The sequence below is a fragment of the Phascolarctos cinereus genome, unplaced genomic scaffold, assembly GCF_003287225.1.
Source record: "Phascolarctos cinereus isolate Bilbo 61053 unplaced genomic scaffold, phaCin_HiC Scaffold_5;HRSCAF=322, whole genome shotgun sequence".
Lineage (NCBI taxonomy): Eukaryota > Metazoa > Chordata > Mammalia > Diprotodontia > Phascolarctidae > Phascolarctos > Phascolarctos cinereus.
The window spans coordinates 417,720,981-417,748,853 of NW_027555958.1; the positions used below are offsets into that span (position 1 = coordinate 417,720,981).

The following is a 27,873-nucleotide window of genomic DNA, read 5'->3' on the forward strand; positions in this document are numbered from 1 at the left end:
CCCTTTCCACAACGCAGACCTAAGGAGTTATTGAAGTAATTGATGATTCAGGCAATAGATACACCCTCTGCAATGTCTTGCCCATGTCCTTGTGTGCCAGTGGTTCTCAACACAAGACGGTCAGCAAGAGCAAGGGACTTGCTTAAGTTGTTTGGAGTTTTACAGGAAGTGTTACATGCTATCAGTGAAAATCAACTGCAAACGACATACATAGGAAAATGCTGTCTGCATCCAGAGAAAGAACTGATGATTGGAAGTATGTATAGAATGGTTTTATACACACACACACACACACACATCTATTTGTGTCTAATGATAGCCATTTCTGGGTGAGGTGGGGGAGAGGGAAGACAACAAGTGGAAAAGGTACATGATAACTGTATTATAGATTTAAAAGGAATAGCAAATTGTACATAATAGATTGGCAATTTCATGTACAATCATCTTTTTTTTAACATTTACTATGCTATTGAAATGCTTGTTTTATTTCTTCAGTTCAGAATAAAATAAATAAAATTGTATATACATACATATGTATGTGTGTATGCCATCAGTTATTTCATATTTAGAAATGGGAAGCAAATTCTTCTTAGCCAGAATACAACTGACATTTGAAAAAGTTTTCCTATTGTTTGATTCATGTCCTTCACGTATGCACACGTGCGCACTCATACACACACACACACCCCATTTGCTCTCCAAATCTACAATGATGATTCAATCCCAAAGAATTTGTTTTTGATTTTTTCTCACATGATTCATCTTAACCTGTTATGACTTAATCTAACTGTAGTACCCCGTGGACCCCTTACTTCACTCCATATTTAAACCCACTGTCCAAAAGAGAAAGAGGGGGGAAAAAAACCTGAGCAATGTACAAAGATTTATTCGATACCACTAAATATCAGGACCCTGAAAGGAATCCAACATCTGGCTTCTTGGTATGATTTCACAAAAATTAAGAGTGACTCCGCAAACAGTCCTCAAATGTATCACTGTCTTCAGGCACATTCTCCTCTGTGTAATATCCTTGATGAAGTGCTGGCATTGGGAGGAAATACAGAGCAACAGTCTAAGCATAATCAAAAAGCCCACAATCCCATATGCCTATAAGACTCTGTTTTCACCTTTAGTTTCATATTTGCAATGTTGTTAAAATAAATTGAGTTGGAAAAGTCAGTCCAATGGATGTCACAAAGTGTTTTGATATAAAATGTGTGAATGAGTGAAAAGCATTTATTACAAAATTGTTGTGTGTTATGCACAGTGCTAAGTGCTAGAGGTACAACTAATAGCTAATTATTTTTATGCTACAAATTCAGAAAGTAAGATAGTCCCTACCCTCTGAGATTTTGCCTTCAAAAAATGAGGGGCAACACCGCATATGGGGGACAAGTGACCAGGGATGGGCATCTAAGTCTAGGGAGTCACAGGGATGGTGAGTTGACCTGTAGGGTGGTCAGTGAAAATCTTCTTTCCAGAAGGTATGATAGCATTAGCTTGATTACTTTGCCCAGAGAGAGAGGTGGAAGGGGAATAGAGAAAGAGAGTAGGGGAAATGGAAAATGGCCTGAACAGACAGCTAGATGGCATGTAAAGCCTGGTCCAGTTGTCTAAGACTGATTAGATATAATGGGCTAGGAAAGATGGTACTCAGTGTGCTGAAAAATATAGGGGCAGAAAACATGTGTATTCACATGTGTATATATATATATATTTTTTTTATAAATGTAAATATCCATATATACATAGTCACTGCATGTTCATTATCAAAGGATGTAACTGCTAGCTTCAATACAGTTACAAAGTGCTTGCTGCATTCTCATCAATCTTAAGAATCACTCATAAAATTCCCCTATATAATAAATAATTAATAATAATAAAATAATAATAATAATAATAAATAAGTAAAGAACCCAGCCCACGTGATCATCTGGAGGGATAGAATTTGTAATATAATCTTAAATGTAATGAATATAATCCTAAAATGTAGAATGTAATCCTAAAAAATATGACTATGTAACAGTCATATTATATTGTAGTAATAATAGCTAGCATTTATATAGCACCTGCTATGTGGCAAGCATCATGCTAAATGCTTTATAAATATCTTATTTGATAGTGTATACTAATAATTTAACAACCATTTAATTCAACAATCATTTGAGTTCCCTTCATATTCAAGGATCACAAGAAGATCAGGTGAACATAAAGATAGATAGAATGTTTTAGTGACACAAATATCACAATGGTTTAGTGATACAAGTATAGTGATACAAGTCATTCCATCTCACTGAAACTTAGTTTCCCTATCTATAAAGTGAGGAAATTGGAGGAGATGGCCCTAAGGTCCCTGCTAGCTCTAAATCCTATGCCTTTCTGACCTGGAACATGAGTAATTCCAGGTCATCAAGAAATTTCATCTCATGGATTAAGTGTAGACAATTAGTACAAAGGAGAATATGAATGCAGTGAAAATAGAATCTGGGTGGCATCAGTGCATAGAGCTCTGGGCCTAGAGTTAGAAAGATCTGAGTTCAAATTTGAACTCAGACACTTAATAGCTGTGCGACCCTGAGCAAGTCACTTAACCCCTGTCTGTCTTCATTTCCTCATTGCTAAAATGAGGATAATAATCATAACCTAACTCCCAGGGTTGTTGTGAGATTGAATGAGAAAATATTTGTATTTTGTAAACCTGAATGTGTTGCATAAATAGTAGCTATTGTTATAAGATCCATGAAAGGTACAAATTGCTGTCAAAGTTCAAAGAGGGATCATTTCTGCCTGGTAGGAACAAACAAAGCAGGTATCATTTGAGGTAGGTTTTTTTAAGTGGGGATGATTTCAAATGATAGAAATGTGCTTCAGAGTGGAGATGTGGGGCAGGGTGAGGGAGTGAATATACTAGTCTTAGATAGCAGACTGAGCAAAAGCAGGAAAATATTTTTGTTGGAGCAATGGACATACAACAGGTAATATCTTAAGAGAAAGCTGTAGCCAGACTGACAAGGGCCTTGAATGCCAAGTAAGCAATTTGGACCTTATTTGTTAGATAATGGAGAGGCATTGAAGGGTTTTGAGCTGGAGAATGGAATGATCCAACCTGTGTGTTCAGATGATTAATGTGAAGAGTTAATCAAAGAGTAAGATGTTGAAGCCAAGGAGAAGATAAGGTATAATGAGTCCCAGTACCATTTTTAAGTATACATCTTATTTTTAAAATACGAGATCATTTATTGTTGTTGTTGTTGCTGAGTTGCTACTCTTCATAACCCTATTTGGGCTTCTCTTGGCAAAAATAGTGAAGTGGTTTGCCATTTCCTTCTCCATCTCATTTTTACAGATGAGGACACTGAGGCAAACAGGGTTAAGTGATTTGCCCAGGGTCACACAACTAGATAGTACCTGAGGCCAGATTTGAATTCAAAAGATGAATCTTCCTGCCTCCAAGCCCAGCACAATTAGCTGCCCCTTAAAAAATCATAGGTCCCTTTTTTTTGGTTGACTAAACATGACTATCAACTATGTACTTAATACCAAAATCCCTATAAAAGTTTTCTTATTTTAGAAAAATCGTTACATTGGAAAGGGGGCCATACTTATTGTGATCATGTACATGTAATATTAATTGAAAAAAATCTACTTTAAGAAATCAAATGGTCAGAGCAATGGAAAGTAATGAGAAAATAAATAAATGGATGGATGGATGGATGGATGGATAGATAGATAGATAGATAGATAGATAGATAGATAGATAGATAGATAGATGAATAGATGGATCAACGGATGGATGAGTACTGGATTTAGAGTCAGAAGGCTTAGGTTTCTCTCCCAGTTCCACTACTTAACCTGTGTGATATTGCACAAGTCACTCCATCTCACTGACTCAGTTTCCCTATCTGTAGAGTGAGGGAATTGGAGGACATGGCTTCCAAGGTCCCTGCTAGCTCTAAATCCTGTGTCTTTCTGACATGGAACATGAGTAATTCCAGGTCATATGGACCTGAGTTCATGAATAGTACACGTGAGTAACACGCTGTATCTGATGTTTCACCTTCTAATATCTCATTGTCTTACCCATATCAAAATCTCTAGGATGTAAGTGAAACAGATATAGAAGAAAGAAATCACAGATTGCTGATGAAAGAATGGTCTCCTTGGGATTATACCACAATTGTCAGGATAGACCAATTCACTTGATTCTTAAGGCCTTGATTCTCATGCTGCTTCTGAATTAAAAAAAAATAGTTGATATCTTTCTAAGCAATATAGCAACTATTTGTCTACCCTCTTCTCATAATGCTTTTCAGTCTGCCCTTATTTGAATGATACGGTCATTTTGCTCTCTGAACCTACAAATCTCCAAAGGGTATACATTCATTTTAGGGGTGATTCCATACAGTTACCTAAAGAACCCCCACACCAAATGGCTTCCAGATGCTTGCCAAAATGTCAAGAGAAAATTCACCCACCAACTGAGTGGTGATATGATGGAGAAAGGACTTAGTATTTGCTGAAGTGTGTAATATTCATTCCTTCAGGGCAAATCTCCTGCTCCTTTTGATGAAAACTGTGTGCCTGAAAACACAGCAGGAGGTGTCCGAATCCAGACAGGGCCCACAGTATTTATAAGCCTTCTGAAAGGAGTCTCTGGACAACAGTGAAGATTTCTGCTCTGAAGCTAGAGAACACAGCAGATAAGCCCGGAGTCTTATAAATTCACTGGCTCTCAAACTGGCTTTTCCACACACTGACAATATACATAGCCAAATGTTTGTCCTCACTACTTTCAAAATATTCTCATATATAATAGGAAATTTGTTAATCTGTTTATTTTTTATTTATATTGTCTTAAACCCCAATATGCTGACCCCATAGTCAAGATAACCTTTTAAAAATAAGTTATTTTTCATGGAATAATGAAAAGCAGAATGAGCAGTATCAGGAGAACATTGTACGTAGTAACAGAAATATTGACCTAAGAACAATTTTGAATGACTGATGCATCTTGAGTATCATAAATACTCAAACCAATCACAAAGGACCCAGTCAAGAAGATTCTATCCATCTCCAGAGAAAGAAATGATAACTAGAATTACATACAGTATGGTTTTACATATATACATATATATATTTGTGTTTAATGGTAGCCTTCTCTAGGGTGGGGTGGGTAGAAAGGGAGAAAAAAATAATAAGTACACATCAGAGTACAAAAGAAAAGTTAGAAGGAAGCACAGAAAAATAGAGTAGCCTTGAAATCAATGTATAGTATTTATTATATAATTTTTCAAAAGAAAGTAAACAGTCTGAAGTGGAAATTCAGGGTTTTGTATTGAATCCTCAATGCTGTGCTGCACACAAGGAAATGTTTCAGGGTTGGTTTTTTTTCTATCTTTTTGTCTTTAAGTTCAAAATGAATAAGAATTTTAAAAATAAAATAAGTTGTTTTCATGTCACTCTAAAAATCATATTTTGAGTCCTATGCAAGAAAGGCAATGTGTCATAGAGAGCTGGCAATAGAAACTGGAAGATGGGTTCAAGTCTTGCCTCTGGAATAGAAAGGCTGTGTTAGCCTGGCCAAGTCATTTGTTCAGCGCTTAAAGGTGCTGTCTGAGCCTACAAGATGCAGAGAAGATGCTGAACTATATTGGTACAGTGAGCTCCTCACCAGGGGATCCATACCCTGATGAAATCACCTGTTTGGTTAAAAATGACAACTATGGAACAATATGAAAATCAGGTACAATTACACAAAAACTTTAGCAAAGTTTTACTTTAGCAAACATACTTTAGCAAAAGTCTAGTCAATTGCAGACTGTCCACCCTGGTAGGGGAGGGGGAAAATGGTGATATGGAAAATCCATGAAAGCAAATGACCCAGAAACCATTTGTGGCCTATTATATGATATGGTCTTCCCTGCAGGTGTACCTCCTTAGCTGGGTTCCCTTAGATTTACATTCAATCTCAAAGCATGTGCATCTAGAAGTGAGATGAAGCTGTTCATGAGTGTGCTAGGTAATGGAGGGAAAGCAACTTACACCTTGAAAAAGGACATACACGAAGTGAGAAATCTTCATACACTAAATTAAGATATGACTATAAGTCTCCTGAGACTTTCAATTCCACTGGTGACTGAACCGGCTACTAGCACTGCTCACTTCCTTGCCTTCTTCTAAGTCCCAAGCCTTGTTAAAGTGTTCTGCCATCAGGTGACTTCCTCCTCCATTCTCACTACACGGCTAATGCTCCTAAGGCTGGAGTCGGAAGCAAAGTCAGAAACAGTGGACCTTGGCAAATCACATTTTCCTCAGGCCCACTCTGTCAGGCATTCCTGAGCTCTCAGACTTTAACCTTGCTGAAAACTCTGGAATTATGTGAGTAAGGAATTCTCTGCCCCTCTTCTCTTCTTTAGCCTCCATTTCATTTTTCTCAGCCCATCAGTACCACCTTGGCCCCTCTACAGGCACAGTAGGGCAGGACTTGATGGTACAGGCCAGGTATTCCTTCCCCAATTTGCAATCCTGCAAGCCTACATTTTAGCTGGTGCCCAGACTGTTTACCATTTCTCAGGTAGTCACCTTCCAGTCACCCAAACATATGTACAGGGGGAAAAAAGAGAAGAAGAAAGAGGAGGGCAAGGAAATGAAGATGGGAGAGAATGGAGTGGAAAGGAGAGGAGAGGAGGGACAGGGAGGGGAGTGGAAGAGAAGAGAGGGGAAGGGAGGGGAGGAGAAGTAAGGAGAGGGAAGGAAGGAGAGGGGAAGGGAGGGGAAGAGAAGAGAGGAGAAGGGAGAGGAGGGGAGGAGAGGGGAAAAAAGCAGAAGGGAGGGAAAGGGAGGGGAGAGGAAAGGAGAGCAACCTGGCACACAAACAGCAACTTATTTTTTACACTTAACTAAAAATAAAGCTGGCTTTGTTTTTTGGGTGATTTTTTTTGTAATATTTTTAATTATTTTTCAAATGAGTTTAATGCTGGTGGAAGGTACAAGATTGACAGCCCTGGAGACTGAAGGTCTGCTTGAACCAATCCAGGATAAATCCTGCTGCCAAAGGCAATGCAAGTACCACTGTCTCCTCCCTCTTCAGCTTGGCAGGGTTCCCTCCTCCTTAAAATGATCATCTGATTTACACCCAGAGAGATTACACTACACAGTACTGGAAGAGAAAATGAAGATCCAAGAGCAATGAGTTCCAGTCCTCATTCTGGATCTGTAATATGAAAGGTAACGCTGCTAATCACTGCATAATTCTTTATAAAGAATTGCCAGTAGTAACTAGCACAAAGGCAAAGCAATCATGAACACGAAGAATTGGGAAAAGCCCAACTTGTTCACCAAATGGTCCATTTTTTAGATGTAATTTATATCCATCATCATCTTTTTTTTCTTTTGCATCAGTCTAGTCTATATTACTATTCATGAACAACAAAAAGAAACAACTCCACGTTGTATCTAGTTTTCTTAGTGAATTACAGAACGTGTATTCTCAGTTTCTCCTCAAAGTATACCATCTGATCTAGTTTTTAGTGTTTCCGGTAAAAGTGTGACTTTCCCTACTCTCCATACTCTCTCTTTCTGTTTTTCTCTCTATCTCTATGTGTCTCTGTCTGTCTGTCTGTCTGTCTGTCTCTCTCTCTCTCTCTCTCTCTCTCTCTCTCTCTCTCTCTCTCTCTCTCTCACACACACACACACACACACACACACACACACACACACACGGTTGTTCTCTCCAAAGTCCATGTTAATACATTCACTTGGTATTTCAGACACAACTAGAGATGATAAAGGAGTTAGTTGGCACTTTCCAACCAAATTCCCTCTTGCGGAAATATTTCTAATGAAAATGTTAAAGAAGGCTCATCAGAGGGTGCAATGAAACCTGATGAAAAGCCCCCTGGCCTACATCCAGCTTCCCGGACTCAGCAAAGAACATTGATAATTTGGTTTGTATCAGAAGAAGAACACACTGTATGCGGACTGGCACAAATTGTGGTTAGGATGCCTTGTCATCTCACTCTAAAGTTCTGTTTAAACCAACTTCAGTTTTCCTTCCAAAACATCATATTCTTCACATGGCTCTTTTTAGTCACCAGCATACCTAGGGCTTAATGCTAACTGTGGCCAATTGTTCTCCATCGGATGTTTTCATTTTGAATAATCCCTGTGTAAAATTTGTCACAGTTAGTGCTTGGGAAGCTAATTAGGTGGGGGTGGAATGCTTAGAGCACTGAGAAAAAAACAGAACAGCTGGCATGAAGAGAGATACCCACAATGCATTTGACAAGCTGCCACCTAATTTCCGTGATGCGACAGGGGATCATCTATTTAGAGCTGGGAGGGACCTTAGAGATTACCTAATTCAACCCTCCCATTTTATAGGTGAGAAAAACAGGGCCCAGAAAAGGTAAGTGATTTTTATGAGATCACACCACAAACAGTAAGCAGAATTGGAATTAGAATCCAGGTTCAGCAGTCTTCTGTTTCTTCTAGAAGTGTTCTAAATGCTAGTGATAGCCTGTGGAGGGTATAAAATTCACATACCTGTTTGACCCATCTTCCTAGAAGCTGAAATTGGCTCCCAGAGTCAAAAAAAAAATGCTAGAACTAATCTCAAGGCGATCTTTTCCATCTCCTCTACCCTGGAATGCTTGCTTTTCTTTTTCTAAACTTGAAAACCCAGGCTAGGTCCTATATCCTCCAGGAAACTTTCACCAATTGTCCCAGACATCATTATTTCTCCCTTTGAATGCTTATTCTTTTCCATTCAGTTTAGCAATGGATTCTGCACTATTTTACGTACTAATTGCTGATGATGCCTTTAAAGAGTTTATAATATCATGGGGGAAACAAAACAAAGTCATCATCATAAGTGACCATAGTATCCCTGAAAGCATCAAGCACAGTTCATCTTTGTATTTTAATCTTCAGTGCCCAAGTTAGTGGCACATAATAGGTGCTTAATAAATACCTGTTAATTGGCTAATTGATTGCCTTTTTTGTATCCCCACCACTCAGCTTAGTACCTAGCACCAGTGTTTGATAAATGCTTATTAAATGACTGAATCGACACATGCTCAGCAAATATTGTTTTGAGATCATCTTTGTCTAATTTCAGCTTTACTTAACGTGATTAACATTTGAATATGTAAAGAAACATTTGAGTATTTAGATTTGCATAAATCTGCATGTCCTAGATTCTAGATTTCCCTCCCTAATTGTGTACTAGAATAGAGGTAAAAGAGCAACTAACAAGATGCCAAATGTTTGAATAGTGATCTCCAGCAGTGTTTAGTTCTGTTGTTTGGCTAAATTACACGGAGTTCATTTTTCCTCTTCCTCAGAACAAAACCATTCTTCTCAACGAACATAGAAGCAATCTGTGATTGAAGAATATCTGACTTAAAAACAGCTGTTTGTGTTCCCTTTTGACTGTTGGAGCTGCTGCTAGGAAAGCTATTGTGAGGGAAAACTTAGAACTTTGAGAAAACTGGATTTCTTAAGTGTAAGGAAGAATGTGTGAAAAGTAGGGACCATTTAAGAATATGATCCTGGGATTTCTTTTTTCAATCTGGATTGGTATTTATGCCCAAAATAGATTTCTCCCCACTGTCTGAAATGCTTTTCTTTCTTTTCTTTTCTTTTTTTGCAAATAGTTCTGTGATTTCATCCATATAGGGATCTCCTGGTGAGGAAATTCCCTCCACTGGTACAGTTAACCACTTAGCAACTGACAGTCTTAGAGAGTTGCCTAGATTATTATGAGGTTAAGTGATTTGCCCAAGATAACACAGCCAGACTGAGCCTGACTTGAACTAAGGTCTTGTTGACTCTGAGGCTATGTCACTATGTCTGCTATCATTTATCTGTCTCTTTAGTTTACTAAAATGCCTTAACTTCATCAATTGGAGATATTTGGATTAATACACATCTTTGTTTTTAAACAAGGGCATCTCTAGGTCGAGAGGTCTCTAAGGTTAAGAGGGTATCAATCACATCTCAAGGTGGTTTAATCAAATAGATTGGCTTTACTCCTAACATCTTCTTGAGACCAGATCCCTTAAAGGCATTTTTTTTTCAGATGGTATAGTGGATAGGGAGCTGGGCCTGGAGTCTGGAAGTCCTGAGTTCACCCAGCCTCAGATACTTAAGGTCTATGTCCTTGGGCAAGTCACTTAACCTCTGTGGGCCTCAGTTCTTCTAATGTAAAATGGGAATGATAATAGCGCCTACCACCTAGGGTTGTTTTGAGGATCAAATAGATAATATTTATAAAGTGCTTCACACAATGCCTCCTACATAGTAAGGGCTATATAAATGTTAACTAGGTGGTAGTAGTAGTAGTAGTAGTAGTAGTAGTAGTAGTAGTAGTAGTAGTAGTAGTAGTGGTAGTACCGGTGGTGGTAGTAGTAGTACTAGTACTAGTACTAACAGTAATTCAGGAGCTATCTGCCCATCCCCCAAAGTATAAGAGCTATATAGTAGGAGCTTTGGGTAGCATGTAGGTGGCTGGGGGAGAGATTAACCAGGAGAAGGGAGGAAGGGGCTTAAAGAGAGTTGGTGGGTTCCAATGATGAAATTTACCTATTTTGAAATTTTGCTCTAGATTGGATCTGAACCAGGAAAGGGGTAGGAAGTTCTTATTCTCTTTTTCCTGTAATACATGGTGCTTTATTCCCAGCACCCAGCATTCAGACTGGTACCAGTAGCACTCAACCATTTCCATTAACTAGGCTTATAAAGACCTGCCAGGGAGAAGAGTAATGAATCTGAAGTCAGAGGATCTGGGCTTGGTTCCTGGCTCTGCCACTGCACTCACTAGTGTGTGAACTTTCCGGTCATATCATTTCCTTGGGCCTCAGTTTCCTCATCTGTAAAATGAATAGGTCAGATTAAATGGTTGCTGCAGATTCCCTCCAACTTGAAATATCTGGCCCAGAATATTTTTTGTTAATGAAAAATAAATAAATTCTGAGTTCCAAGCAACCAATTTACAGATTTTTGAGGTGAGTGCTGGCTGCTATCCTCTAATTAAAGTCTCTTTATCTCAGCTCCAAAAGTTATCAGAATGACAGAATTTTTTTTTTACTGTTAACCCATCTCACACTCAAAGGGAAAATAACAACAGAGGCAGAAATTTTGATTCTACTGCTATCCAAAGCTTTTTCTATTAAGATTTTACAAACCAGCCATTCAGTCAAATGTGTTCTGGGAATAATGTACTCCCTCTAAATTATGTCCTGTGTAGCATATCCCTCTGACCTACAGCTACTTAGATCTAAGGGCTTAACACAGTGCCTAGAACATAGCAGGCATTTAATAAATGTTTATTGACTGACCCAGGAAAGATAGAAAATTGGATGACAAGAATTACTATTTAATTCTGAAACCTACGATCTGTTACAAAAAGACGTGCTAACAGTGAAGTTGTTATGTACCTCAGACAATAATTAGCATTTATATAGTGGAAAGTACTTTACATGTTTTATCTCATATATGTAATATAATTACAATATATGCTATATTCACTGACTCATTTGATCCTCTCTATAGCTCTATAAGGTAGGTGGTATATCTTTTATTAAATTCATTTTACATTCATGCAATTCATTTATTAAATTCAATTTGCATTATAATGAGGAAACTGAGGCTCAGTTGCAGACATAACTCAGTTATATAGCACTTTGAGGTTTACCAAAGTTGTATCCCTCTCAGCAATCTTATGAGGTAGAGAATGCAAGTATTATTATTCCCAGTTTATAGATGAGGAAACTGAGACCACGAGAGATGAGATGACTTGCCTGGAGTCACAAGGGTAGAACTAGTCTCAAACCCAAGTGTACTGATTCCAGAACTGGTGTTTGGTTTCCATTAAGCCACGCTAAGCAAGGTTGAGTAACTTTTCCAACAGGAAAACCCAATGAGAAGGTGAGTCAGCATTGCTCATTTTCATGGACAATCCCAACTGAACCATGGAATATTGTGACATTCTTTGAATTACTTGTGATGCACTTAGTTATGAGATGGAAAGCTTTGCTGGAGCATAACCACCTCACCCCCTTGAATGCGTTTGTTCTGTGTTCCGCAAATGATTAAACATAAAAATAAACAACAGTCAACTGTGAATTATGATGCTATAATTCCATCAAGGGAACCATGGTGATGCCATAAGCTGTGAGAGCGAAGCTCAAGTCATCGGAAAAAAAAAAATCCCAGATGGGATTAGAAGCCTGTTACTCACCAGTTGTCCCTGTAGAATTTAGCTCTCTGGAAGAAAAAGAAAAAAAAATGTATCCCTTCCTATAAAGGAAGAGATAACTCTCTTTTCTCTCACTCCAAGACTTGCAAAACCACCATCCCCACACTTCTCTAAAGGCTTGTGGCTTCGTGGAGAGGTAAATAAATGGTCAATTATAAGATTATGTTTTTCCTCCATGGCATGAATTGCATCTACTTCATTAGAAAGAAACAAAGCCAGCTGCCTAATGGAAAATCCATTTAGTATAAGAGGGTGGTGCTGACCTTAAATGGGATATTGAACGCTAAGCTTTAGCTTTTGCCAAGACCAGCTCCAAGCACTAATGCAACAGTTTTCATTCTCTTGAAATTTTGTAAACTTTATTTAAAAAAAAAAAGGCCTGGGTTGGAACCATAAAGACAACATCCCCTTAGGGTTAGTGACTGAAAATGGGGAAAGCAAAATTGTTGCTGGTCTAATCTCCATCTAGTGTAGAAAGAAAATGAAATTACATAAGTGTCAGGAAGTCACATTTTCAGCTACTTTCCAAACTATGTGAATAGTCCCCCATATCACAAGGCAACAAGCCATTCCCCTTGTCTTTTTCTCTTAGAAACAATTCAATAACATTCAGAAGAAAATATTTTCCTTCTGCACCTCCCATTTAGATTCTTCCCAGGTGCACATTCACCTTCACGGCTTGGAATGGTTCTCTCACTGGTTAATGACATATCTTTCATATTCCCACTTCATTCAATCATAGAGTGTTAGACTTGGATTCAGGAAGATCTGAGTTTAAATCTGGTCTCAGCCACTTACTAGCAGTATGATCTTGGTGGTGGTTGGTGGTGTTCAACTTTTCATGACCCCATTTGGGGTTTTCTTGGCAGAGAAACTGGAGTGGTTTGCCATTTTCTTCTCCAATTTATTTTACAGATGAGAAACTGAGGCAAACAGGATTAAATGACTTACATAGTAAGCATCTGAGATTTGAACACAGGTCTTCCTGACTCTAGGTCTGGCACTTCATCCATTGTGCCAACTAGCTGCCCCATGTGATCCTGGACAAGTCACTAAACCTCTGCCTCAAGTTGCTGGTCTGTAAAATGGGGATTGTAATAGCTAGCACCTACCTCCCAGGATAGTTGCATGGATAAAATAAAATGATATTTATAAAACTCTTTGTAAACCTTAAAGTACCTATATAAGATTAATTATTATAAAATATTTATTGCTACATGTTCTGCAAATGATTAAGTTTTTTAAAAAAAAAGTCAACTGTTGAATATGAAACTTTACTTCTATTAAGGGAGATGTGATGATGCCATGAAACAGAGAAGCAATGCTCAAGTTACCAAAAATAATTCTAATTAGAGACCTGTGACTCAGCTGGCTAGGTATGTGGGAGATACTGAAAGGTGTTGTGATTGGCCCCTGGCCTTAGAACCTCACATCTATATGAGAGACAAATTATGCAAAAAACCAAGCCATGGTGCAAGGCAGTGACAGAAGGGAAGCACGATGATGCTGCTGCATTTCAAGTTAGAAGACTGAGTTCAAATCCAAGCTCTGCAGTATCACGGAGTGGATACTGGATTTGGAGCCAGGAAGACCTGGATTCAAATCCTGCTTCAGGTAGCTTTCTAGCTCTGTAACCCTGGGTAAGTCACTTAACCTTTTTCAGCTTCAGTCTCTTCATCTGTAGAATAGTGCCTATCTCATTGAGTTGTGAGGCTCAGATCACAATATGTTAAATTATATTGTATTACATATCATTCATTATGTATATATTGCATATATACATGTATATATCATGTGTGTATGTGTGTGTGTGTGTGTGTGTGTGTGTGTGTGTGTGTGTGTACTTCTTTTTAAGGAAGTAACCGGAGTTAAGTGACTTGTCCAGAGTTACACAGCTAGTAAGTCTCAAGTGTTTGGTCTGAGACTGCATTTGAACTCAATTCCTCCTGACTCCAGGGCTGGTGCTCTATCCATTGTGCCCCTATAAATACTGCTTTTTAAGCAAGTAACTGGAGTTAAGTGATTTGCCACAGTTAGTAAATGAGGCCAGATTTGAACTCAAGTCTTGCTGACCATCCCGTCAGTGGTCTATCCACTTCGCCACCTTGCTGCTGCAAAACAAAATACCGTATTGAGGCTCCTCTGTGTCTCTGAAGAGAAATAGGCTCTGGTTAAGTTTAGGGCTGTTGGTCCATGGTTCCTTTCATCCTTCCCCATTGTACATTCTGCTTATTTATAGCAAATACTCAGGGTGCAATGAAATTCAGCTTATTTTTATCTGGAGATAAAACTCATTATAAAAATATGTATAGCAAATAAACAAAGTCTAAAGAGAGTAGGAAACACCTGAGGTTAAGATGGCAGTTTTCCAGTCATCAATGAGGCATGAGAAGAGAAAGAAGTCCCAGGTCCCAGTAGTGGTGACAGTCAGAGAAACTACAAAATTCTGTGCAGGCTTATCACTTCTTAGGTGATTCAGCTAGCCAGACTAGGCTCTGACTGCTCACGATTATATTCATTTTGGGGTAGCATCATCTTTCACTCCATGGGGCTCAGAAGTTCTCCAGCTTCCCCCTCTCATGATCCACCAGTCCCTCCTTTGACCTGGTAAAACTAAACTTCAGCTCCTCCCCTTGCTGAGAAGAGGTTATGGTATTATGTATGCTTATTGATTCATCAATTAATTGAAAAGGCACTTTGCAAAGTTGAAAGAGCAGAAGCAATTTGTATTGTTAGGTGGTAACCTTTGCCAAGTCACTTGTAAAAATGAAAAGAGGACACTCTAGGTCCCTGTAACTCTAAGGTCCCTTCTCAATCCAGGTCCCTTCCAACTCTACTTCTATGATCCCATGATGTATCACAAAGCAGCTCCTACACAAGACATTTCACTGGTAAGAGCCAAAGGAGTGAAGGGGACAGAGAAGAACTGCTCAGAATTCATAATTTAAAAAAAAAAGAAAAATTACATTAAAAAAGTGATAGGGTAGTTTCAAGGTCTGGAAAAGAACATTGGGAACTAGAGGAAAAAAGACAATAAGCTCTTTGAGGGTGGGGACAATGTTTTATATTTATTTTATTCCCCCACCTATGGCAGAGCACATGGAATTAATTGATTGGTTGGTTAATTAGTTAATGAAATTAGAAAAGTTGTATTTTTTTTCAAAGCATCTGCACATAATAACATCTATTCTTACGTCAGTTTTATTTTTAAATGCTATCGTTGCTACTCTATTCATAGACTTTATCACTTGATTTTTCTTTATTCCTTTATACCCAGGCACTAGAAATGAACAAAACAGAGGGAAAAACACAGGCAGAAGGCTATATAGGAAAGTAAGAACCACAGAGCACTTTCTACACTTTAGAGTTGACACCTGCAGCACCAATTAAGGACATCCAATGATCTTAAGGACTTTTCTGCAAAAGATTACAGACACAAATGAGCAAGTCTTTCCACAGGTGAGAAACGGAGTTCCTAGCAGACCTTGCTTCTTATCTACAGTAAATTCTCATTTATCATATAGAAGGGAAATATGGATTAAGTACTGATGCCCTGTAGCCCCACTTCCTGCCACACCCCTGGCCTGGAAGGATAGCTTGGACAAAGCTTTTCATTCCTTGATGGTCCAGCTTCTCCACAGGTCTCAAAACTGTTGGCTGTACTGATTGGCCACTTAGGAAATTAGGGGCAGTTTCTGAATTGTCTATTAAGGTTTGGGCAGAGAAAGGAAGGAAGGAAGGAAGGAAGGAAGGAAGGAAGGAAGGAAGGAAGGAAGGAAGGAAGGAAGGAAGGAAGGAAGGAAGGAAGGAAGGAAGGAAGGAAGAAGAGAGGGAGAGAGGGAGAGAGGGAGGGAGAGGGAGGAAGAGTAAAGGAAGGGAAAGGAAGGAAAAATAATCTTGAGAATACTGTGTGATAATATAATATCATCTGTGTAGTTTCCAGACTTAGAGGATTTCCAAATGACCCTGATGAAAATTCCTATAAGCAGGTCACATATCAAGCTGGCAGCTGAAAACTTGTCATATTAAACTGGTTAGAGAAAAAAGCATTGTCAGAGAACTGACAACTTTTCAATGCAATAGCAGGCAACCTGATAAGCACTATTCACCAATGAAAAAATGGAGTAGTTAGATACCATTGAACTCTAAAGACAATTGAACATGGCTGGCCCAAGCTATTTGGAAAGTTGTTACCTTAGCCAGAGGGTACAACAAGGATTCCTAGTACTTGTTTTCAGGCTGGTGGGCATCTTTTCTCACTAAAATATAATCACTAAATTTGGATGGGTCTGCTTCCCATAGTAACTTTAAGACCAGAAATGAAAACCAGTTTGCTAGGTCCAAAGCTCATGTCTATGAGATTTAAAGGATAACACAGTCACCTAAAAAAACATATTTTTTAATCTGGATCTGTGATTTCTTCTGTGTAGGGAACTTTTACACACACACACACACACACACACATACACACACGCATACACACACACATACACATTCCACGCTAAAATTTCTGTACTACATTTCTACACTAAAAGAAAAAAAGTTCCCTCTACTCATATGGACCAGCAAAGCTCAGGACCTCATGGTTATCAGGTCAAGGGTCCTTAACCTAGGATCCACTAACTTGTGTTTTTTTTAATATTTTGATAACCGTATTTCAATATAATTGGTTTCCTTTGTAATAATATGTATTTTATTTTATTTTATATATTTACCAAAGGGGCCCATAACACACACACACATACACACAGAATCAAGAATCTTGGTACAAGAGAATTACCAGTGGCATTAAAATTTTAAATAATATGACAAGGGTCACATAGCCAGTATGTGCAAAAAGCAGGAATTTAACTTGCATCTTCCTGACTTAGAAACCAGCTCTCTCTCTAATAATTCAGTTTTTCATGTAAGACCAATTTTTGACATTCAAATGCTTGGTAGTGTTGTAGTAGCACCTAGGATAGAATTAGAATAGTGGACTTGGAGTCAGAAAGTCATGAGTTTGAATCCTACCTGAGACAGATACTTAATAGCTGTGTGACAAGGAATTTCTCCGTGTCTTGATTTCCTCATTGGTAAAATGAGAGAATTAGACTGAGTGATCTCTAAGCGCTCTTCTAATTCTAAACCCATACTCCTTTGATCCTATTTCAGAGACTTGGAAACAGATACATTAATTGTTTTTCTTGTTTATTCATCTGTTTGGTTCTACTTTGTTAAATGCTAAAGGTTTATGTAAAATTGTATTTTTATTCAAATATTGGTTTTTGGTAATGGTTTTTATGTTTATAACTATACTAAAGTTAAGTTAAATTAAAACTAAATATTAAATTAAAAATTATAACTTCCAATAATAGGTTTTTCTTCTTAGGCTTTGAGTAGTAACAAAATAATCTATCAATTTAATCAGATGATTGATGATTGGTCTGGAAAAAAGAGTCCAGCCATTAATTTGCATTAATTAACCAATGAATCAGTATCTTTAGTGTGTAACCTCTTTTGGACATAGTCTGAGTTTGCTGAAGATTCACTCTGCTAACTTTGAATTTCCTCGAAGCAAAAAGTACCAGATACTCAATAAACATTGAAAGCACCCTAAGAGTAGGAGAATTTGAGGAAGAAAGGAGAAAGCATGGAATGAAGAAGGATATTACAGCTTTTAGAGCCCAATCCTCTCATTTTACGAATTAGAAAACTGAGACCCAGAGAGGTTCACAGGCACTGAGCACCAGAATTAGAGTTTGAACTCACATTTTCTGACTCTAAATCCAAAGTTCTTTCCTTTATGCTATATTGTCTTTCCCAAGAGGGACTAGAATTTAAACATGGCCTGTTAAATCTTTAGGACTACATAGTCACACACACTCACAGTCTCACACACATAGAGGAAAAACTTCATGCTGAAGAAGGGAAGAACAGGAAGAGCAAAAGTGGGCAGTTATATGGCTTTTTTATTCTGTCAGAAGGGATTCAGTCCCTGAAATATGCCTAGCAAAACTGCAGATTTCAGTTTCTTGATTAATGTACTAAATTACAATTTATTTCTTAAATGTGTTGAGGGTTGAGACCATGGTCTTCCACCCATCTTAAGGATTAGAATTACTGCACAACACATCTGGTTATAGACAAAGATCTCACTGGGTGGTTCTATTTTCCCCTCTTTAGAAACAAGCAATATGGAGAACTTTGCAACTTCCCCCCACCCCCAGTGAGTTTTTTTAAAGCTAAAAATATTTTTATTTTTAATTTTTATTCTTAACTGGAAGAGGAGGAGATGGAACAATAAAATTACAGCTACTTGCTGTTTTTTCATCTTGCTTACCTTTTTATTCTTATTAAAATACCTTTCCTGATTCACTTCCTTAAAACCAAAACCAATTTCTTAATAGATCAGCTGCCTGAGAGAAACTACTAAATATACTGATTTAGAAGGTGAAAATTTCTGTTTTTCTTTAAGAAAGAAAAAAACTCCTTAAACTAAAATGGTTAAAAATACCCAGTATAAAGCAGTTACCAATGTATCCTTTTATAAGTAGCCCATTTAAATGGGTTACCACCCCTTCTCATTTTCCCCATAATTCCTTATTCTCAGGAGACATGTCTCAGGAAATATATCACTGTCTTACTGTGAAGCGTAGTCCTATATGTTCATTTCCCTGATGTCAAATGGTAATATTAATGACTGTCATTTACATAGTACTTTTGTGTTGGCAATTATTTGACATTCATGATCTCATTTGATCCTTAAAACACAATCCTATGAGGTAGGTGCTATTATCATCCTGGTTTTATAGAGAAAAAGTCTCAAGGAGGTTGACTTGCCCAGGGTCACTGGGCTACTAAGTGTCTGATTAAGAATTCAAACCTAGGTCTTCTGAATCCAAAGTTCAATACTCTAAACACCACAACACACTTCATGAGTAATTTCTTCTTTTATTTCTTTGAATCTATAATTTTCCATGGAGGTTCTCTTTTCACACCTCACTGTTATGTGTGTGTAAGTGACCCTGCGCTCTTGAAGCTAAACCAAGCAAGCTTTGGACAGGTATATTCTGCCAGGATGGAAGGGCTTTGGTAAGAGTCCAGCAAAAGACTTTTTTTTCTGTCCTCTGAGAACTAATGTAGCTGAGTTGAGCAAAGCTCATTGCTGGAGGCTACAATATGATTAGTTCTCTGGTTACCACAACTCCTGAAGCCACCTTACACTTACTAAAGATGGAGGAGTCACCAGCTGCGTTAATGGAGGAGGTTCTCACATCAGGGACATCATAGAGATCTGAAGTTTTCACAAAAGTAAAAGCGGGGTTAACCTCAAATAACTTTATTGTAAGGGAAAATCAGGGAATTCAGATGCAGCTCTGGGAGAAAGAGAATTCAAAAAGGAATCAAAAGGCCTTCCTGGTCAGGAAGACCTGAGTTCAAATCCGGCCTCAGATACTTCCTAGCTATATGATCATGGGCAAGTCATTTCTATCTGTCTCAGTTTCCTTAACCATAAAGTGAGGATAATAATAGCACCTACCTCACAGGGCTGCTGTGAGGATTAGAGTTATGTGTAAATCACTCAGCACAATACCCGCACATAGAAATAAATGCTGTTTCCTTCTCCCCTTATATAGCATTGGGAGCTGAGTGACAGAGTAGGTCTTTAGTATTCCTAAGCCTCAGTTTTCTGTTCTGTAAAATGGGGTGATAATAGCTTCATGAAGGCAACATGGCCTAGTGAATAGAGTACTCAGCTTGAAGATAAAAAAAGACCTAGGTTCAAACCTTACCTCTGATACTTATAAACTTCATACTACCCCAGACCCTAGGCAAGTCTAAGCCTCAAGAAACCTACTAGGGAATATCTAAGTCCTAGATGGGTTGCATTTTGCATTGTGGAAGGAGTCCACTTGCAAAAGTTCTCCAATAGACTTGTCCTACCAACCTCACTCAGTTATAGTAAGAGAATATACGTAGTAAAAATGCTTTCTTAAGCAAAAGGTAATATATAAATGGAAGCTGTTTGTCTTCTAGAACCAGAAAGGTTTCAATCTTCTACAACTATATGTCCTTCCTTCTTCTTTCTTCTACAGGATCATGCATAAATGATTCCTTTAAGCAATAAGCTTTCCAAGTGTGGGCTTCCAGATGATCTACAGGCCGGTCCAAACTTCAAAGACAACATCTGTTCTTATCTGTATAATCTCAGTGAGCACAAGAGAAAAAAGAAAGAAGAGAGTGAGGGAAGAGAAAGAACTGGTCCATTTTGATTGGCTTCTGAAAATTCATCGACTAAAGCTTGGAGCAACAAGGAGTGATAGGGATACTGTAGCTCACACAGATCTCAGGATCATTTTTTAAAGCTTTTTTTGCTTGTTTGGTTTCAAGTGAAGACAAGTAGGGTGGTCTGGTTTGGCGTGGCTGGCTTTTGTATTCCTTATGTGATTTGCACACCAAAAAAGTCTGAGAACCATTGTCTTTGGAGAAAAAAAATGATTGAATAGTTCATACTCAGGGTTATAGATTCTAAAAATATAGAATTATACCTAGCAACAATTTATTATTGTGTCTTTTATTGATTGGTTGAGCATATATATGACCAAAAGTGGCTCAAAGAATTAAGAGGGGAAGGGCAAAGGGAAGTGAGTTCAAAAAGAAATACAAGACAGTGTCTACCTCAAGAAGCTTTGAGAGCAAAATTAATACACATTAAACTATTAGAAAACAATTAAATGCTAAACTCTATGGTGCTTACTATAACAAGTGTAGTAGTAGTAGTAGTAGTAGTAGTAGTAGTAGTAGTAGTAGTAGTAGTAGTAGTAGTAGTAGTAATCAGGGTAGGATGGGATTTAGCCAGGAAAATGTATCCAAGGAGAGGTATATCTTGAGCGTGGCATTGAAACACCTAGGGCCTGAATAGCTAGAGGGAACTCAGAGATTTCCAAGTGATAAAGAGAGGGAATAAGGGGAAAGGCTCAAAGAAGGAAATGAAGGGGGAATGTGAAGAGGGTTAAATCAGGCAGTTTATGTTATATATTCTACCACCACCACTGGTCCTCAAAGTAAGCAGAAAAAAAGCTGATTTTTTTGTCTAGAGTTATCCTCCACTTCTATTTTTTGTTTTAAAGAATGGTTTCTTCTCTAAATTTGATGGGGGGGCGGAGTTTCACTGACACTGGCACCCAGCAGTATTTTACACAAATACTTGCCTCATATTGTTTGTTTCAAATGAGACACCTGGAAAACTGAAGAATATTTCCCCAAATCAGTCACATCTGTCCTTAAATATAAGGACCAGGGGACAGGGGACTTTGATATTTCTATAGTGCCATAGCTCCTATATCTAGAGCACAGACATGGAAAGGTCACAAGTCATCAGCCCTAACTTCCACCTAGAATACATTATGTCCTCCTTCTTCTCCTGTAACCTCCATTCCTTTCCTCATTCTTTAAACATCATGGATCTTCTGGCTCTGAAACAGATCGTAAACCAGTATTCACTTAGGCTACTTTAATTCTCTCTCTCTCTCTCTCTCTCTCTCTCTCTCTCTCTCTCTCTCTCTCTCTCTCTCTCTCTCTCTCTCTCTCTCTCTCCCTTCCCCTCCCTCCCTCTTCCCTGACCTTTATCTCTCTCCTATATGGCATATATATTTTTTTCTCTAAAAAGTTTCCCTACTCTTCCTATTTTTAAGCTTCTACTCCTGAAGCTCAATAGCCAACTCCACCCTTTGAGTGGTGAGCAATGCTTTCCCTCTACTTCTCCAGGAGATCCTATGGACACTAGATCCTAATCTGAGATTAGAGGGAAATGGGGTGCCCCCTTTTGGACTGAGAAAGAAAGGTCAGAGCTTCTGGACTAGGGATGTGCTCTGGTTAAATCAGCCCAAATTCCAGCAAGTGTTCAGAAGGATTTTTTGGTCATAGGTTTTTCATGGTCTGGAAGGGATTAGGGCACATAAAGGAATAGTGTAAATTTCCTGAAGGTATAGTCATAGTTTTTAAAGCGTTTCCTCAGTATTCATATCAAAGGGAACACAAAATCAGATCTGAATAGTTCTGGTCAACCTAAGACCTGGTGTGAGAGTGTTTCTGCATAGTCACTTTTAGGAGGAAATTCACCTCCAGTGTCTGCTTGCTCGTTAAAAGTAAATAAAATCATGAACTTTCCACAAGTAACCTTACAAAATAGTAGAGAGTTGAAATGGAAACAGTGGAGGTTGGGAGGAGGCGATCCTATCTTTTAACCAAACTTGTATCTAAGGAACTTGCTTTAAAAATTGTTTATTTGTCTTTTTAAAAACATTCTTGCCTTATTTGTGGGACAAATAGGGGTGATGGATAATGCATAAAATAAACACCAAAATCTTTCTTGTTGAGGGATTGGTGATATTATACACCATTCCACTAGCATTTATTAAATGCCTACTGTACTCAGCACACCATGCTAGACTACTGCGTATCCATTATGTAGCTCATATTCCATATGCATCTATCTTATACTTTTGGGTTGTAAACAGATCTTTGAAGATAGAAGCTTTAAAAAATACTCTGTTCAAGTACATGCCTCAAATACATATTCCTCAGTTCTAGGAAGAGAGGAAAAGCTAATCCCAGGTAATTCAATTTATTCCTACTACTTGGGGGAAGGTAATTTATAGATTAATGGTTGGTTAAGATTTGTTTTTAATCTCTTCATATATGTCTCTGTCTCTGTTTTATAGGATCCCAGAGTTAGAGGTGGAAGGGAGCCAAGAAGACATCTAGTCTAATTCTTTGATTTAACAGATGAGAAAACTGAGACCAAATTTAAGTGTCTTGATCTCAGGACTTGGGATCCAAACCCAGGTTCTGAGACCACAAATACAGTGTTTTACACACAAACACACACACATACACACACACACACACACACACACACAACCCCAAAGTGAGCATCACCAGTCTTTGCAGGTAACAATATCATGGAGAATCTTCCTGGGGAAGGATCAGAATGGTAAAAATCTATATTACATTTCTTTTCCCTAATATAATATAGTACAGTGTAGAACTTAGTTTTGTTTTTAAGGTAGGGTGGATGTTATGGGAAATACATCCTACAACAAGAGTAAAATTTTTGTAAACCTATCCTCCTTCCTAAGTCTCCCACCTGTTGATCTAGCCATTAAAACGCTGTCAGTCAGTTAAAAACTAATTCCAGCAGCTGTCCCCTGTCTTTATTGTCTTGATTTAGACCGGGGTCATTTACTATGCTACCGCACTTATGTTTTTGGTGATGTTAGCATTACTGGAGGCTTCTGATCACCCAGAATATAATGACAATTTTATTTTACAAGGATATACATGTCACATACATATGGATACACACGTTTAAAAATTATTTGTCTCTGTTTATATCATTGGAAAGGTGTTGGAGGGCAAGAATGGTGGGAGCAATAGAGTGGCCACCAGGATCAGTCAGTTAATAAGCTTTTATTTAGTGCCTCCTATGTGCCAGGCGCTGTGCTAATCACTGGGAATACAAAGAAAGGCAGAAGATAGTTCTTGCTCTTAAGGGTCTCAGATTCTAATAGTGGCAAGTAAAAGTAAAATACTTGGCCATGACAATGATTTTTCAATCTAATTGTCAACACCGCTGCAGCTTTATAAATGTTTGGATGCCGAAAGGCAGACATGAACTTCTAATTACGAGCTTGAGGGGGAACCGTCAAGGTGGAGAGTGTACTTTGGACCATCCTTTGGGCTGGGAGTGCTGTTTCATAAGATTTATATTTTATTTTCTTAAAACGGTCCCCAAACCCAACCCTCTACACATACCTGCAAAGGCAGTAGAAGCTGAGGTGAGTGTGAAACCACACACACATACACACACACACACACACACACCCCAAAGGTACACACAACCCTCTACTCCCAATTTATAATAGTTCACAATGGTCCAGCCAATTTGCTTTGCAAGTCCTAAAACACTAAATAAATGTTAACTATTAGCTATCATTTTCTCCATCGCTCAATAAATTCGATTAGTTTCTGGTTTGGGTGGGAATGTGGATTCCCTGCTGCAAGAGCCACCGCATTACACAAATGTCAATACATCCATCTTTCCAGGTTGGTGGAAAGTTCCCTTAGCTCTCTGTCAAAGGTCTAATATTTCCCAGGCATTACACTTAATGCTTTGCCTGTGCTCCTGGTACTCGAAGGGGAGGAAGAGGAATTACAAAGGAAACTCACCTTTAAAAATTGAATTAATCTCACAGATTCCCTTTATTGCTAATCCTCTGCTGGGGCAACAAACAAATAAAAACCTCTTTATCGCTTCCCTTCTTCCGTCAGTTCCCGCGTTGTGCTCCCTTAGCTCAGAGAAGGGTGTTCGGAATCTCTACTTGCAGAAACGGACGATCCTAGTGAAATGTATTTTCAGACTTCCTAGTGTGGGCTAGACTGGCTCCAGAAAACCCTCTGGATCCTCTCTGGAGAGTTGGCTCTAATGCAAGTGGGGTGTTTTGTGGTTTTTTTTTTTGTTTTGTTTTGCTTTGCTTTGCTTTTTGAGATGTTTGTTTCTCTTTACTGTTCATTTACTCATATGATAGAATATTAGCAGCACCCCTGGAAAGACCAAACAACTGTAGGCACTCCCAGTCACAACCTGCCTTTAAATTCCAACCATGTGAATACACCTGGCAGTAATCATGAATCGGTGACCATTATTATGTTCGTTTTCCCTTTTTGGGAACGAATGTGTGCCGTTCTATAACTTCCACAATTAATAACAAGTTGGACAGGGCCTTTGGGAGAGGGACAGGCTTGTGTGAAGTATGGTTGTTGTCGGTTGGTTGGGTTTTTCCTTCTGTAAAATGAGGAGGTGAGCCTAGATAATCTCTAAGGTGTCTTAAAGTTCTGGTATATGCTAAGGTGTGAGGGAATCTCTCCAAAGCTAGAGGAAGAGGGAGACGGGCTGACAGGAGTCACTAACCGGCATTCCCAGATCTCCTTAACTGTCTAGTAAAGAAGGAATTGGTTCATTCCTGCAGGAAGCCTACCTGTGTGCCTGAAGGGAGTTAGAATGACTAACAAATCAAACTATCCTCTCCCCTCAAAAAAGAAAAGAAAAGAAAGAAAATAGGGAGGACAGAACATCCTATTATGCATCCAGAGAAGCAGGACTGGGTGCTTTCGGAGAGAGTGGTGGGCACTACTCCACCGGGCCTTTTGCCTTCCCAGGCAGTAACTGGAATCCTTGGTAATTCAACTTAGAGAAAAGATAATTGGAATAATGTTGGTGATGATGATTCTGGTGATGGTGATGGTTGATGACGATTATTATTTTATTTGCAGATTGTCATTTCCTTAATGCTTTCCTCTTTGTGAGTACATTCTTTCTTTTAAAATTCATAAGCAATGTTTCAATGATAATTTGGTTTCCCCTGCCCACAATTTGAATCCTAGTAGCTGGATCCCAGATTTTGATTCTTAAACACACACACACACACACACCACACACACACACACACACACACACCCGCCCATGCCAATACATGTTCGCAATAAATCGAGGAGGAAAATTCCCGTTCCCAGGACCGCTGGGGAGTGAGATTGGCTTTACTTAAGAAATGCTCAATCTGATGAGAATCAAAATAGATGTCCAGTATAAAGAATGATATCTGCCCCCAGCGGGGTTTGGGACAAACTCCCCCGGCGCCAGAGACGAGGAGAGATTTCCTGTCATTGGGTCTGCTGCGGCCTCAGCTATCCTGGCTGGACTGGCGGGTTCGGGCTCTGGCTCGAACTCCCAGCCTTCACACCTTGCTTCATCCCGAGCTCCCCAGCTCTTTGTGACTAATGGATTACTCCCAACGCTCCGCTGATTTTGTGCTGCACCCATTCCATTTGGGTCTACGCTTTGCATCATTTTGCTCTCGTGTGTACAGGCGCTCGCGTGTGTCTAATTGACTTTCTGTCTACCTTTTTATAGCTACATGTGTTTCCAACAAAAGGTCTTATTAGGACAATCTGGTTTCACTAATTTAGAGGTCGGAAACGTGGAAGGCAGGCAGGCGTTTTTTTTTTTCTTTTAGAGTTTGCAGAAGTTCAGATTAAGAAATGACAGCAGGATGCACCACCTCCCAGAAGTGGGTCTTCACATTTTTATGAGTCCCACTTACTCTCCAAAAAAAAAAAAATCCTCCCCCTCCAAACTCTCACGGACATACACTCACTCCCCCATTAGCGCACCCTTTCTGTTTCTAACTGGGAGCTTTGTGGGACACCCAAGACTCTCTACGAAGTATAATCTTGGGTACTTTAGGGAGAGGCAAGAGCCAGGCAGAAGACACCGAGTCAGGAAAAGAGAAAATTTCTCAGGGAAGAAGAAATAAATATGACTAAACAAAGAAAATCGAATTTCTCCAAGGACAATTGAAAACATATATACACATATATATGTATTTTCCCTGTTTAGAATTTAAATGAAGAGATTCGAAGCCCGCAAAAGGCTTAGATCTTTAGAAAGAGCCATTTAGAGATCTAAATGTGGTTCAATGAAGCCTGAGGACCTGGAGACTGGAGTACAGAAAGAGTGTGTGTGTGTGTGTGTGTGTGTGTGTGTGTGTGTGTGTGTGTGTTCGTATTTCCTAAAGATCACGTATTGACCATCCGCACAAAGGAAGAATGTTTTACTAATTTCACGCCAATAAGAAATTCGGGGTGAAGATAATGGGGAAACCTATCCCAACAGCTGGACCTCCACAAAAAAAAAAAATTCGGATGTCTTTAACGGGCAAGGATATTTCTTCCTCACTGTAATAAACTAGGATCTTTCTTCCACATTGTAATAACTTCCTCGAAGGAAAGAATTTAGAATTCGCTTCACTGAATCCCAGTGGGAGGGAGCCCTGTGAGTATTCACTCTTTGTCTTTTTTCCCCCCTCACTTAGGGTAATTTATCACCTCGACCCGAGTCCTGAAGCTTGTCACAGCACCAGGAGTCTTAGCTCCATAAGAAAATCACAAGAGTTCGCCTTGGGAATCTTCATTAACAGCTTCTGATCTGAGGATGGATCGAGCTTGGATGGGCCCTTACCCTTCTGCCTTTGGTACCTCGAAAGTTATCTGATACGCTGATAGGCATGTTTTGATCACTGGAGACGCTGGGAGGGAAGCGGGGTTGAGAAAACAGACGGACTCTAAAAGCAACAATCCTACTTGTCAAAATATCTCATCCATATCTCTTGTTAGCATCTAATTTGTGTGGCTTGCAAGCACGCTCGTGCTCCTGCCCCTAAGATTTCCCAACAATGTGTCTGCTTTGTTATTGCCTACTCCCACCACCAACCAAAACCCTCTTCTCGATCCCTGCCCCAACTCTCTTCATTCTGTTCCGCGTTTCGTAGTTACAACTAAATGGATCTGGCAATACTAAAAATTACTCTTCTGTCTGGAGAAGGGGAGCTGTCAACCATCCTTCACCAACCCTCTCTTTTCTCTCCATTATCAGCTTGCCCCGTTCAAGGCTTTCAGTACGCTGGACTTGTCGCCTCACCTCCGGGGCAGGGCAATTTCTCTCTCCTGCCCTCCTGGATCTTACTGTGATCTGGGATCACTTGTTACCTTCTGAGCCAGACACCTCGAGAATC

At 39.0% G+C, this 27,873-nt stretch overlaps 1 protein-coding gene and 1 long non-coding RNA gene across 3 annotated transcripts in view; one reads left to right on the forward strand and one right to left on the reverse strand.

The window, feature by feature from the left end:
- PRRX1 (paired related homeobox 1) overlaps nucleotides 1–27,873 on the reverse strand; it is a 96,756-nt gene that overhangs the window by 64,659 nt on the left and 4,224 nt on the right. The window lies entirely within an intron of this gene.
- LOC110196994 (uncharacterized) lies at nucleotides 12,224–20,422 on the forward strand. Its single transcript, XR_002321374.2, has 3 exons — nucleotides 12,224–12,395; nucleotides 15,537–15,718; nucleotides 20,338–20,422. It is a non-coding gene; the product is annotated as an uncharacterized LOC110196994 (long non-coding RNA).